Source organism: Tamandua tetradactyla, chromosome 10 (genome assembly GCF_023851605.1).
Source record: "Tamandua tetradactyla isolate mTamTet1 chromosome 10, mTamTet1.pri, whole genome shotgun sequence".
In the NCBI taxonomy this organism is placed as follows: Eukaryota; Metazoa; Chordata; class Mammalia; order Pilosa; family Myrmecophagidae; genus Tamandua; species Tamandua tetradactyla.
This window is the reverse complement of record NC_135336.1, coordinates 17,120,421-17,135,378: the sequence shown is the minus strand read 5'-3', so window position 1 is coordinate 17,135,378 and position 14,958 is coordinate 17,120,421.

The window sequence follows — 14,958 nt, the reverse complement described above, 5'->3', positions numbered from 1 at the left end:
AAGTTAACTTCTAATTAGGAACAGAGAGAATTTTCTTAAGCTGATAAAGTGTATCTATAAAAATTATAGAGGAACGTGGCCAACATGGCAGCTTAGCAATGTGTGCATTTTAGTTCGTCCTCCAGAACAACTACTAAATAACCAGACACAGTACAGAACAGCTCCCGGAGCCACGTCAGTAACCAATTACACAGCATACCCCAGTCTGGACCAGCTGGACCGGCTGTGAGCCTCCCCAGAACTGTGAGTTCACCAAGCTGCAGTGGCCAGCACCCCTCCCCCACAGGTGGTTTCCCAGAGGGGAAAGGAAAGGGACTTTACCAGCAGCAGGGGCTGAGCCCAAACAAACGCCAATTGTGGAATTAATTAACAATTCTGACTACTAAAAATAGTCCCCCAGCTCAGGTGAGCCTGGTCAAAGCGGAGGTCGCTCATTGGGCTAATGGAAAAAGAGGAAAGGGGAGGAAACGGAGGTTTTTGTGGCTGTGTTTCTACGGAAGCTTGGCTGCCACTGGATTCAGCGGCGGGACTTCTTGGGCTGCAACTGCCCCAGGCATAGGCAGGACTGGGCTACTTTCAGGGCTTCTCTCCCTCCTGTGCCTTCCCCAGGGGAGGGGTGAAGCCCAACTCAGGTGGAATCCCTCCCTCAAGGAATTCAGACCCCAGGACTTGGCAGTTTGAAGCCATTAAAACCAGCCCACAATCTCTCCTCTGTCTCCATCATGCCCCCAGCAGGGAGAGTCTGCCAAAGTTACGCTGGTGGGACCTGCAGGCAGACAAGCACCATATACTGGGCAGGATAAGAAAAACAGAGCCCAGAGACTTCACAGGAAAGATTTTTAATCTGCTGGGTCTCACCCTCAGGGAAAACTGATGCAGGTGACTCCTTCCCCCTGATAGGAGGCCAGTTTACTCTGGGAAAACCTGGCTGGAGTCTATAGTACCTATGTAGACCATCCTAAGGGGGTGGGGTGGGGTGGGGTGAAGGCACCAGACAAGCAGGGCAAGAAACAAGAAAACAAGAACTGAAAAATTCTCCTCTGTTAAACAAAATCTAAGCTAGAGGTCCAGAAAAAGCTGAACTGGATGTCAAAGAACAGATAGACAACAAATTCATCCAGCAAGAAAACCCTAGGTAAGAGAAGTGAAAGCAATCTCCAGAATAAACTAATTAAGGTAATTAAATGCCTAGACAACAGCAAAAATAACAAATCACACCAGGAAAATTGAAGATATGGCCCAGTCAAAGGAACAAACCAATAATTCAAATGAGATACAAGAGCTGAAACAATTAATTCAGAATATACGAACATGGAAAACCTCATCAAAAACCAAATCAATGAATTGAGGAAGGATATGAAGAAGGCAAGGAATGAACAAAAACAAGAAATGGAAAGCCTGAAAAAACAAATCACAGAACTTATGGGAATGAAAAGTACAGTAGAAGACATGAAAAAAAAAATGGAAACCTACAATGGTAGATTTGGAGAGACAGAAGAGAGGATTAGTGAACTGGAGGATGGAACATCTGAAATCTGACAAGAAACAGAAACTATAGGGAAAGAAATGGAAAAATATGAGCAGGGACTCAGGGAATTGAATGATAATATGAAGCACACAAATATACATGTTGTGGGTGTCCTGGAAGGTGAAGAGAAGGGGAAAGGAGGAGAAAAACTAATGGAAGAAATTATCACTGAAAATTTCCCAACTCTTATGAAAGACCTGAAATTACAGATGCAAGAAAGAGAATAGATCCAAAAAGACGTTCTCCAAGACATTTACTAATCAGAATGTCAGAGGTCAAAGACAAAGAGAGGACCTTGAAAGCAGCAAGAGAAAAGCAATCCATCACATACAAGGGAAACCCAATAAGACTATGTGTAGATTTCTCAGCAGAAACCATGGAGGCGAGAAGACAGTGGGATGATATATTTAAATTACTGAAAGAGAAAAACTGCCAACCAAGAATTCTATACCCAGCAAAATTGTCCTTCAAAAATGAGGGAGAAATTAAAACATTTTCAGACAAAAAAATCACTGAAAGAATTTGTGACCAAGAGACCAGCTCTGCAAGAAATACTAAAGGGAGCATTAGAGACAGATATGAAAACACAAAAGAAAGAGGTGTGGAGAAGAGTGTAGAAAGAAGGAAAATTAGATATGACACATAAAATCCAAAAGGCAAAATGGTAGAAGAAAGTACTACCCGTACAGTAATAACACTAAATATTAATGGATTGAACTTCCCAATCAAAAGACATAGACTGGTAGAATGGATTAAAAAACAGGATCCTTCTATATGCTGTATACAGGAAACACATCTTAGACCCAAAGATAAACATAGGTTGAAAGTGAAAGGTTGGGAAAAGATATTTCATGCAAATAACAACCAGAAAAGAGCAGGAGTAGCTATACTAATATCCAACAAATTAGACTTCAAATGTAAAACAGTTAAAAGAGACAAAGAAGGATGCTATGTATTAATAAAAGGAACAAGTCAGCATGAACACATAACAATCATAAATATTTATGTAACGAACCAGAATGCTCCAAAATACATGAGGCAAACACTGCAAACACTGAAAAGGGAAATAGACACATCCACCATGAAGTCTCCAACTATGTTGGAGACTTCAATTCCCCACTCTCATCAATGGACAGAACATCTAGACAGGACCAATAAAAAACAGAGAATTTGAATATTACAATAAATGAGCTAGACTTAACAGACATTTATAGGACATTACACCCCACAACAGCAGGATACACCTTTTTCTCAAGTGCTCATGGATCATTCTCAAAGATAGACCATATGCTGGGTCACAAAGCAAGTCTCAACAAGTTTAAAAAGATTGAAATCATACACGACACTTTCTCAGATCATAAAGGAATGAAGTTGGAAATCAATAATAGGCAGAGCACCAGAAAATTCACAAATATGTGGAGGCTCAACAACATACTCTTAAATAACCAGTGGGTCAAGGAAGAAATTACAAGAGAAATCAGTAAATATCTCGAGGCAAAGGAAAATGAAAACTCAACATATCAAAACTTATGGGACACAGCAAAAGCAGTGCTAAGAGGGAAATTTATTGCCCTAAATGCCTATATCAAAAAAGAAGAAAGGGCAAAAATTCAGGAATTAACTGTCCACTTGGAAGAACTGGAATAAGAACAGCACACTAATCCCAAAGCAAGCAAAAGGAAAGAAATAACAAAGATTGGAGCAGAAATAAATGAAATTGAGAACATGAAAACAATTGAGAAAATCAATAAAACCAGAAGTTGGTTCATGAGAAAATCAATAAGATTGATGGGCCCTTAGCAAGATTGACGAAAAGAAGAGAGAGGATGCAATTAAATAATATCAGAAATGGAAGAGGAGACATAACCACTGACCCCACAGAGATAAAGGAAGTAATAACAGGATACTATGAACAACTTTATGCTAATAAATACAACAATGTAGATGAAATGGACAACTTCCTAGAGAGGCATGAACAACCAACTTTGACTCAAGAAGAAATAGATGACGTCAACAAACCAATCACAAGTAAAGAAACTGAATCAGTCATTAAAAAGCTTCCCAAAAAGAAAAGTCCAGGACCAGATGGCTTCACATGTGAATTCTACCAAACATTCCAGAAAGAATTAGTACCAATCCTGCTCAAACTCTTCAAAAAAATGGAAGAGGAGGGAAAGCTACCTAACTCATTCTACAAAGCCAACATCACCCTCATATCGAAGCCAGACATAGATATTACAAGAAAAGAAAATTACAGAACAATCTGTCTAATGAATATAGATGCAAAAATTCTCAAAAAAAATTCTAGCAAATTGAATCCAGCAGCACATTAAAAAAATTATACATCATGATCAAGGAGGATTCATCCCAGGTATGCAAGGATGGTTCGACATAAGAAAATCAATTAATGCAATACACCATATCAACAAACCAAAGTAGAAAAACCACTATATCAACTCGATTGATGCAGAAAAGGCATTTGACAAAATTCAACATCCTTTCGTGTTGAAAACACTTCAAAGGCTAGGAATAGAAGGGAACTTCCTTAAAATGATAAAGGGAATATATGAAAAACCCATAGCGAATATCATCCTCAATGGGGAAAAGCTGAAAATGTTCCCCCTAAGATCAGGAACAAGATAAGGATGTCCACTATCACCATTGTTATTCAACATTGTGTTGGAAGTTCTAGCCAGAGCAATTAGACAAGAAAAAGAAATATAAGTCATAAAAATTGGAAAGGAAGAAGTAAAACTCTCACTGTTTGCCGATGATATGATACTATATGTTGAAAACCCAGAAAAATCCACAGCAAAATTACTGGAGCTAATAAATGAGTACAGCAAAGTGGCAAGTTACAAGATCAGCATTCAAAAATCTGTAGTGTTTCTATACACTAGTAATGAACAATCTGAGGGGGAAATCAAGAAACGAATTCCATTTACAATTGCAACTAAAAGAATAAAATACTTAGGAATAAATTTAACTAAAGAGACAAAAGACCTATACAAAGAAAACTACAAGAAACTGTTAAAAGAAATCACAGTAGACCTAAATAGATGGAAGGGCATACCATGTTCATGGATTGGAAGACTAAATATAGTTAAGATGTCAATTCTACCTAAATTGATTTACAGATTCAATGCAATACCAATCAAAGTCCCAACAACTTACTTTTCAGAAATAGAAAAACCAATAAGCAAATTTATCTGGAAGGGCAGGGTGCCCCAAATTGCTAAAAATATCTTGAGGAAAAAAAACGAAGCTGGAGGTCTCACACTGCCTGACGTTAAGGCATATTATGAAGCCACAATGGTCAAAACAGCATGGTACTGGCATAAAGATAGATATATTGACCAATGAAATTGAATAGAGTGTTCAGATATAGACCCTCTCATCTATGGACAATTGATCTTTGATAAGGCAGTCAAGCCAACTCACCTGGGACAGAACAGTCTCTTCAATAAATGGTGCCTAGAGAACTGGATATGCATATGCAAAAGAATGAAAGAGGACCTGTATCTCACACCCTATACAAAAGTTAAATCAAAATGGATGAAAGATCTAAACATTAGGTCTAAGACCATAAAACAGTTAGAGGAAAATGTAGGGAAATATCTTATAAATCTTATAATTGGAGGTGGTTTTATAGACCTTACACCCAGAGCAAGAGCACTGAAGAAATAAATAAATAAATGGGAGCTCCTCAAAATTAAACACTTTTGTGCATCAAAGAACTTCATCAAGAAAGTAAAAAGACAGCCTACCCAATGGGAGACAATATTTGGAAATGACATATCAGATAAAGGTCTAGTATCCAGAATTTACAAAGAGATTGTTCAACTCAACAACAAAAAGACAACCAATACAATTACAAAATGGGAAAAAGACTTGAACAGACACGTCTCAGAAAAGGAAATACAAATACACATGAAGAGATGCTCAACATTCCTGGCCATTAGAGAAATGCAGATCAAAACCACAATGAGATATCATCTCACATCACACCCACCAGAATGGCCATAATCAACAAAACAGAAAATGGCAAGTGCTGGAGAGGATGTGGAGAAAGAGGCACACTTATTCACTGTTGGTGGGAATGTCAAATGATGCAATTGCTGTGGAAGGCAATTGGGCGGTTCCTCAAAAAGCTGAATATAGAATTGCCATACGACCCAGCAATACCATTGCTAGGTATCTACTCAGAGGGCATAAGGGCAAAGACACAAACGACATTTTCACACCAATATTTATAGCAGCATTATTTACAATTGCAAAGAGATGGAAACAGCCAAAATGTCCATCAACAGATAAGTGGTTAAACAAACTGGTATATACATACGGTGGAATATTATGCAGCTTTGAGACAGAATAAACTTATGAAGTATGTAACAACATGGATGGACCTTGAGAACATTATGATGAGTGAGACAAGCCAAAAACAAAAGGACAAATACTGTATAGTCTCACTGATATGAACTGACATTAGTGAATAAACTTGGAATATGTCATTGGTAACAGAGACCATCAGGAGATAGAAATAGGGTAAGATATTGGGTAATTGAAGCTGAAGGGATACAGACTGTGCAACAGGACTGAATACAAAAACTCAGAAATGGACAGCACAATACTACCTAACTGTAATACAATTATGTTAAAACACTGAATGAAACTGCATGTGAGAATGATAAAGGGAGGAGGGTTGGGAACAAAAATGAAATCAGAAAGAAAGATAGAGGTTAAAGATTGAATGGTATAATCTAGGAATGCCTAAAGTGTACAATAATAGTGACTAAAGGTACAAGTTTTTAAAATGTTTTTGCATGAGGAAGAACAAAGGAATGTCGTTATTGCAGGGCGCTGAAAATAGATGGCAATTAATATTCTAAAATGTCACCTTATGTGTGAGACTAAAGCAAAATTGTTTGTTATGAAATTTATATTTTGACTAGTGTATTTCCTAATATAACTTATGTAGATAGTTTGATTGAACACCATAAATACTTGGAATCTCAGGTAGGACGTGAGATTTTGTTGGTTTGTCCAGAGTGATGCCCTGATGAACCCCAGAGTGATTCGATCAGTGAGTGGAAAAGTATTGGCAAAGCCCCTTTCGGGGAATGGTGAGAATGAGGAGAAATGCAAGTTCCCCACGTTGAATTCTTGATATTCTCACAAGCAGTGTGGACAACCAAAGCTATAGGCTGAGCCTCCAGTCTTGGGGTTTGTTCATATGAAACTTAACCCCACAAAGGATAGGTCAGGTCTACTTAAAATTTAGGCCTAAGAGTCACCCCCAAGAGAGCCTCTTTTGTTGCTCAGATGTGGCCTCTCTCTCCAGCCAACACAAGCAATCTCACCACCCTCCCCCTGTCTACGTAGGACATGACTCCCAGGGGTGTGGATCTTCCTGACAAGGTGGGGCAGAGATCCTGGAATGAGCAGAGACTCAGCATCAAGGGATTGAGAAAAACTTCTCGACCAAAAGGGGGAAGAGGGAAATGAGACAAAGTGTCAATGGCTGAGAGATTCCAGAGTCAAGAGGTTGTCCTGGAGGTTATTCTTCTGCATTGAATAGATATCGTCTTGTTATTCAAGATGTAATGGAGAGGCTGGAGGGAACTGCCTGAAAATGTCGAGCTGTGTTCCAGTAGCCATGTTTCTCGAAGGTGATTGAATAATGATATAGCTGTCACAATGTGACTGTGTGATTGTGAAAACCTGGTGTCTGATGCTCCTTTTATCTACCTTGTCGAGAAATGAGTAGAACACATGGAATAAAAATAAATGATAGGGGGAACAAATGTTAAAATAAATTTAGTTTGAAATGCTAGTGATAAATGAAAGTGAAGGGTAAGGGGTATGGTATGTATAATCTTTTTTTTCTATTATTGTTTTATTTCGTTTTCTGTTGTCTTTTTATTTCTTTTTCTGAATTGATGCAAATGTTCTAAGAAATGATGAATATGCAACTATGTGATGATATTGAGAATTACTGAATATATATGTAGAACGGAATTATATGTTAATGCTTTTGTTTGTTCTTAATTTTTTAAATTAATAAATAAAGTTTAAAACATAGAATAAACATCTTTTTTAACTGTTTAAATTGTATAATATGATATATATATACAAAGCAAAGAAAGAACAATGTAGTCATTTTCAAAACACTCTTCAACAAGTAGTTACAGGACAGATCCCAGCATTTGTCATGAACTACATACCATCGTTCCAGATTTTTCCTTCTAGCTGCTCCAGAACATTGAAGGCTAGAAGGAATAAATACTTTTTTATTATCACTATTGACTTTTTTTGTGTGAAAAATAACTTATATACAAAAAAGCCATAAATTTCAAAGCACAGCACAACAATTAGTTGTAGAACAGATTTCAGAGTTTGGCATGGGTTACGATTCTACAATTTTAGGTTTTTACTTCTAGCTGCTCTCTGTTCATTTTAAAAAGTTTTATTCACACATCATACAATCCAACCTAAGTAAAAAATCAGTGGTTCCCAGTATAATCGCATAGCCATGTCTTTGCCATCACAATCTATATAAGGACATTTCTATTACTTCCAAAAAGAATCCCATACTCCTACCCCCACCCACCGCTTATTGACATTTAGCTTGGTATTTTGCTATTGTTACATTCAGTGGAAGTATATTACAATCTTATTGTTAACTATAGACCCTAGTTCGCATTGCTTGTATATTTTTGCAGTATACCATCCTATTTTCAACACCTTGCAATGCTGACATTTATTTGTTCTCCCTCATGCAAAAACATTCTTATATTTGTACATTTAATCACCATCATTGTCCACTCTAGGCATCACTAAGTTATACTGTCCTAATCTTTATCCTCTGAGTTTTCCTCTGGTGTCATAACCCCAGCCCTCCTCCCTCAGCCATATTCACACTCAGCTTCGTTCAGTGTACTTACAATATTATGCTATCACCAGGTAGTAATGTGCAATCCATTTCAGGATCTTTATCATCAGTCCTGTTACACATTCTGTACTCCTTCAGCATCAAATGCCCAATAGCTACCCTCTTTCTATCTCCTGATAACCTGTGTTCTCAACCTCAACTCTCAAAGTTCACTCATAATGTTAGTTCATAACAGTGAGACCATGCAGTATTTGTCTGTTTATTTCTGGCTAATTTCATTCAGCATTTTGTCCTCGAGGTTCTTCTACATTGTTACATGCTTCATGACTTCTTTCTGTTTTACAACTGTGCAATATTCCATCATATGTAAATATTACAGTTTGTTTAGCCACTTGTCTGCTGATGGACATTTAGGCTGTTTCCATCTCTTGCCAATCGTGAATAATGTTACTATAAACATCAGTGTGAAAATATCTGTGTCCTTGCCTTCAGTTACTCTGAATATGTACCTAGTAATGGATTTGCTGGAGCATACAGCAATTCTATATTTAGCTTCCTGAGTACCCTCCAAACTGCTTTCCCAGAGTGGTTGCACCATTCTTCACTCCCACCAACCGTGTATAAGTGTGTCTCATTCTCCACATCCTCTCTAGCACTTCTTGTTTTCTTCTTCTTCTTTTTTTTTTTTTATAATTCTATTAAGTGTGAGATGATATCTCATTGTGGGTTTGATTTGCATTTCCCTAATAGCCAGTGAAGTTGAGCATTTTTATATGTTTTTGAGTCCTCATTTGTATTTCTAATTCTTAAAAATGTCTGTCCATGTCTTTTGCCTTTTAAAAATTGGGTTGTTTGTCTTTTTGCTGTTGAGTTGTAGAATCTCTTTATAATTCTGGATATTAAATCTTTATCTGATATATGGTTTCCAAATATTGTCTCCCATAGCGTAAGCTGCCTTCTTACTTTTCTGACAAAGTCCTTCAATGCACAAAGCTGTTTAATATTGTAGAGATCCCATTTATCTATTTTTTCTTTCATTGCTTACACTTTGGTGTAAGGTCTAAGAAACCACCTCCTATTACAAGATTTGTAAGATATCTTCCTATATTTTCTTCTATAATTTTTATGGTTTTACCTCTAATGTTTAGGTCCTTGATCCACTTTGAGTTAATTTTTGTATAAGGTGTGAGATATGGGTCTTCGTTCATTCTTTCAGATGTGGATATCCCATTTTCCAAACACCATTTATTGAAGAAGCTGTTCTGTCCCAATCAGTTGAGTTAGCTTGGCCACTTTATCAAAGATCAACTGTCTGTAGATGAAAGGGTCTATTTCTGAACACTCATTTCAATTCCATTTGTCATATATCTGTCTTTATGCCAGTACCATGCTGTTTTGATCGCTGTAGCTTTGTTATATGCCTTAAAGTTAGGTAGTGTGAGAACTCCCACTTCATTCCTCTTTCTCAAGATATTTTAGATGTTTGGGGCACCCTGACTTCCCAAATAAATTTGGCTACAGGTTTTTCTGCAAAGTAAGTTGTTGGGATTTTAATTAGTATCATATTGAATCTATAAATCAATTTGGGTAGAATTGGCATCTTAACTATATTTAGTTACCCAATCCATGAACATAGTATGACCTTCCATTTCTTTAGGTCTTCTTTGATTCCTTTTTAGCAATTTCTTGTCATTTTCTGTATATAGGTTTTTTTGTGGCTTTGGTTAGATTTATTCCTAAATATTTGATTCTTTTGGTTGTTATTGTAAATGGATTTTTTTCTCTATTTCTTCTCAGATTGCTCATTCCTAGTATAAAGAAACACTACTGATTTTTTGCATGTTGATTTTGTATTCTGCCACTTTGCTGAACTTGTTTATTAGCTTTTGTAGCTTTGCTGCAATTTTTTTTCCATGTATAGGACCATGTCATCTGCAAAGAGGGAAAGTATTACATCTTCCTTTCCAATTTGAATGCCTTTTATTTCTTTTTCTCACCTAATTGCTCTTGCTAGAACTTCTAGGACAATGTTGAACAACCGTGGTGACAGTTGGCATCCTTGTCTTATATCAGATTTTAGAGAGAAAGCTTTCAGTCTTTCACTTGTTGCATCCAATGTCAACTGTGGGTTTTTCATATATGCCCTTTATCATATTGAGGTAGTTTCCCAGTATTCCTATCTTTCAAAGTGTTTTCATCAAGAGAGGATGCTGGATTTTGTGAAAGGCCTTTTCTGCATCAATCTACATGATCATGTGACTTTTCTCCTTAGATTTATTAATGTGGTATATTACATGAATTGATTTTTTGCTGATATCTAGGCATCTGAATACCTTGGTGGATTTATTCTGCCTGTCAGTTTCTCTCCCTTGTCTAGGATTTCGATGTTGATTGGATTTGTGTTAAGGCTCTTTTTTTGCCAGTTGTTTCATCCATATTTCCCAGGGAAAACGGGGCCATGTACCTGCACAGGGTGCACAGACCAGATCCTTAGAGGCCTGGAGAGAAGATCAGGAAATACTCCAAAAAGCTTTTTTTTTTCCCTTCCATGTCACAAGGCTGTGCTTTACTGGCCTGATGAGCAGATGGTGCTCTTTGGCAATCTATTCCCTTCAGCTGTACAAAGGCAGGCTAGTTTGAGTTTAGGTCCTTTGCCAGTTCTACCTCTAACATGGTCAAAACAATGCTTTCGGTGGTGTCTGAACAGGACAGGGTACAACAGTGGGATCTAGAAGTCTAAATTAACTGATCAGTATCTGGCTCAACACTGGACTGTGTCCCACCCTGTACTTGGGGTGGAGGCCTCCCATGGCTGTCCCAGTCTGCAGCAGCCCCTCAGGCAAGGATTGGACCACCTGCTGCTGCTTTCTTTCAGGGTGGGTGATGTGTGTCAGGAACCGCAGACATAACTACTGACAGTCTCTGACCACGGTTTCTCAGTCTCTTTGTCCCACACTTCCCTGGATGCTGTGCAGAGACGTTTATGCCTGTCTAATTGCTACTTTGGGGAGAGAAGTGCATGCTGCAGCTCTCTCCCTATCCTTCCATTTTCCTGGAAGTCCTCTAATGTTTTTTGTTTGTTTGTTTTTTTCACATACCAGGCACTGGAAATTGAACCCAGGTCTCTGGCATAGCAGGTGAGAACTCTGTCTGCCGAGCCACCATGGCCCACCCCCTCTAAAATCAAGTGTTATCTCTCCTATTGTGATTTTCATTCCTATAAGTTCTGTTATATTTCTTCTATACTTTTAAATTCTTCTTTATGCTCACCCAATGTCTTCTTATCCCTTATCTCTTTAGCCATGTTTTCCTTCAACTCCTTGAAATGATTTAGGAGAATTATTTGAACACATTTGATTAGTTCCAATTTCCCCGTCTCCTCCATAGTTTTAATTAGTTCCTTTGACTGGACCATGTCTTCTTAGTATGGCTTGTAATTCTTTGCTTATGTCTAGCATCTGATTATCTTGATGAGTTTACTCTGAAGGGCAGTTTCTCTCTCTTGTCTAGGGTTTTATTGTTGGAAAAGCAGTATGGACATAGTCCAGCTCGTCCCAGAGCCACAGGTGCTTTCAGGTGGGTCCAGGGGAAGGTTCAGAGGAAGTCTGAGGCCACAGGAGGGAGTGCCTTGAGGCCATGGGTGAACAGGGCAGGAAGCTTTTGGCTCTCTCTGTTTAGCGGACCCTCTCCCTACCTCTGGCTGAATCACTGAGATTGCGTTCAGATTACTCAAGGCCAGTGACTGATCCCTGGTGAAGTGGAATCCTTAGTGTGCTGGTTTGAAAGGAAGTATGCCCCCTAAGAAAAGCCATGTTTTAATATAAATCCCATTTCTTAAAGGTAGAATAGTCTCTATTCAATACTGTATGTTTAAAACTGTAATGAGATCATCTCCCTGGTTGATGTGATTTAGTCAAGAATGGTTGTTAAACTGGATTAGGGGATGACATGTCTCCACCCATTTGAGTGGGTCTTGATTGGTTTACTGGAGTTCTATAAAAGAGGAAATATTTTGGAGATTCAGAGAGACTCAGAGAGAGAGCAGAACAATGTAACCATGAGATGCAGAGAGTCCACGAGCCAGCAAACTTTGGTGATGAAGAAGGAAAACGCCTCCCAGGGAGCTTCATGAAACCAGAAGCCAGGAGAGAAAACTAGCAGATGATGATGACATGTTTGCCATGTGCCCTTCCAGTCAAGAGAGAAGCCCTGACTTCTTTACCACGTGCCTTCTCACTTGAGAGAGAAACCCTGAACTTCATCAGCCTTCTTGAACCGAGGTATCTTTCCCTGGATGTCTTTGATTGGACATTTCTATAGACTTGTTTTAATTGGGACATTTTCTTGACCTTAGAACTGTAAACTTGCAACTCATTAAATTCCCCCTTTTAAAAGCCATTCCGTTTCTGGTATATTGCATTCCAGCAGCTAGCAAACTAGAACACTTAGCATAGTCAACATTGAAGGTCTGGAAAGAAGAATCTGAAGCTTTCTTCATCATAGCAAGTCAGTAACTATTCTTTTTTTCCAAACAGCTTTATTGAGGCATAATTCACAGATCATACAATTCACATACTTAAAGTGTACAATTCAATGTTTTTTAGTAAAGTCACATATATCTGCAACCATCACCATTGCCAATTTTAGAATTTTTTTTATCATTTCAAAAAGAAACCCCACATCCTCTGGCCATCACACCAATTCCCTCATACCTTCAGCCCTAAGCAACTGCTAATTTACTTTGTCTTTATAATTTCCCTATTCTGAACTTCTGTATGAATGGAATCATAAAATATGTGAGCTTTTGTGTCTGGCTTCATTCATGTGGCATAACATGTTTGAGGGTCATCCGTGATATAGCATATATCTGTACTTCATCCCTTTTTCTGGTTGAATAATATGCCATTATATGGATATAGTACATTTTGTTTACCCATTCCTTGGTTGCTTGACTTTTGGATTGCTTCCACTCTTTGGTGATTATGAAAAATGCTGCTATGATCATTTGCTTACATGTTTTGTTTGGGCATATGTGTTAATTTCTCATCGTAGGTCAGATGGCAATGCTAGGTTTTATCAATTGAGGAACTGCCAACTGTTTTCTAAAATGGCTGCACAATTTTATATTTCTGACAGCATTGTATGAACATTCTATTTTTTTCCCATTCTTGCCAACATTTTTTAAAAAACTTTTTCATTGTACAATATAACATTTATACGAAATAAAGAAAGAAAAAACAATAATTTTCAAAGTACTCTTCAACACATAGTTACAGGACAGATCCCAGAATTTGCCATGGGTTACTGTGGTAGTTAGATTCAGTTGTCAGTTTGGCCAGGTGAAGGTACCTAGTTCTGTTGCCGTGGACATGAGCCAATGGTACGTGAACCTCATCTGTTGCTCATTACATCTGCAGTCAGCTAAGAGGAGTGCCTGCTGTGCTGAATGATGTTTGATTTAATTGGCTGGTGCTTAAATGAGAGAGCTCAACGTAGCACAGCCCAAGCAGCTTAGCATACCTCATCTCAGCACTCGCAGCTCAGCCAAGGCCTTTGGAGACGCAGAAAGAAATCACCCCAGGAAAAGTTGTTGGAACACAGAGGCCTGGAGAAAAGGCCAGCAGAGATCACCCTGTGCCTTCCCACATAAGAAAGAACCCTCATCTCAGCACTCGCAGCTCAGCCAAGGCCTTTGGAGACGCAGAAAGAAATCACCCCAGGGAAAGTTGTTGGAACACAGAGGCCTGGAGAAAAGGCCAGCAGAGATCACCCTGTGCCTTCCCACATAAGAAAGAACCTCAGTTGAAAGTTAGCTGCCTTTCCTCTGAAGAACTAATGAGATAAATCCCCTTTTATTAAAAGCCAATCCATCTCTGATGTATTGCATTCCAGCAGCTAGCAAACTAGAACAGTTACCATACCATCATTTCAGATTTTTCCTTCTAGGTGCTCCAGAAGATTGGAGGCTAGAAGAAATAAATATTTATTTATCATCACGATTGACTTTCCTTTTTTGTGAAAAATAACATATATACAAAATAGCAATAAATTTTAAAGCACAGCACAACAATTAGTTGTACAACAGATTTCAGAGTTTGGTATGCATTACAAGTCCACAATTTTAGGTTTTTATTTCTAACTGCCCTAAGATACTGGAGACTAAAAAGAAATATCAATTTAATGATTCAGCAATCATATTCGTTTGTTAAACCCTGCCTTCTCTGTATAACTCTATCATCACCTTTGATCTTTCTATCCCACTCTTTAGGGGTATTTTGGCTATGCCCATTCTAACTTTTTCATGTTGAAAGGGGCTGTCAATAATATGGTGTAGGGAGATGGAACTAGCTGATATTCTGGAGAGGCTGGACCCTCTAGGTTTCAGAACTTCTCTGGTTCAGGGAACCATCTGGAGGTTGTAGGTTTCTGGAAAGTTACCCTATTGCATGGAATCTTTGTAGAATCTTATATATTGCCCTAGGTGTTTTTTAGGATTGGCTGGAATGGTTTTGGTTGGGGGTTGGCAAGATATGGTGGT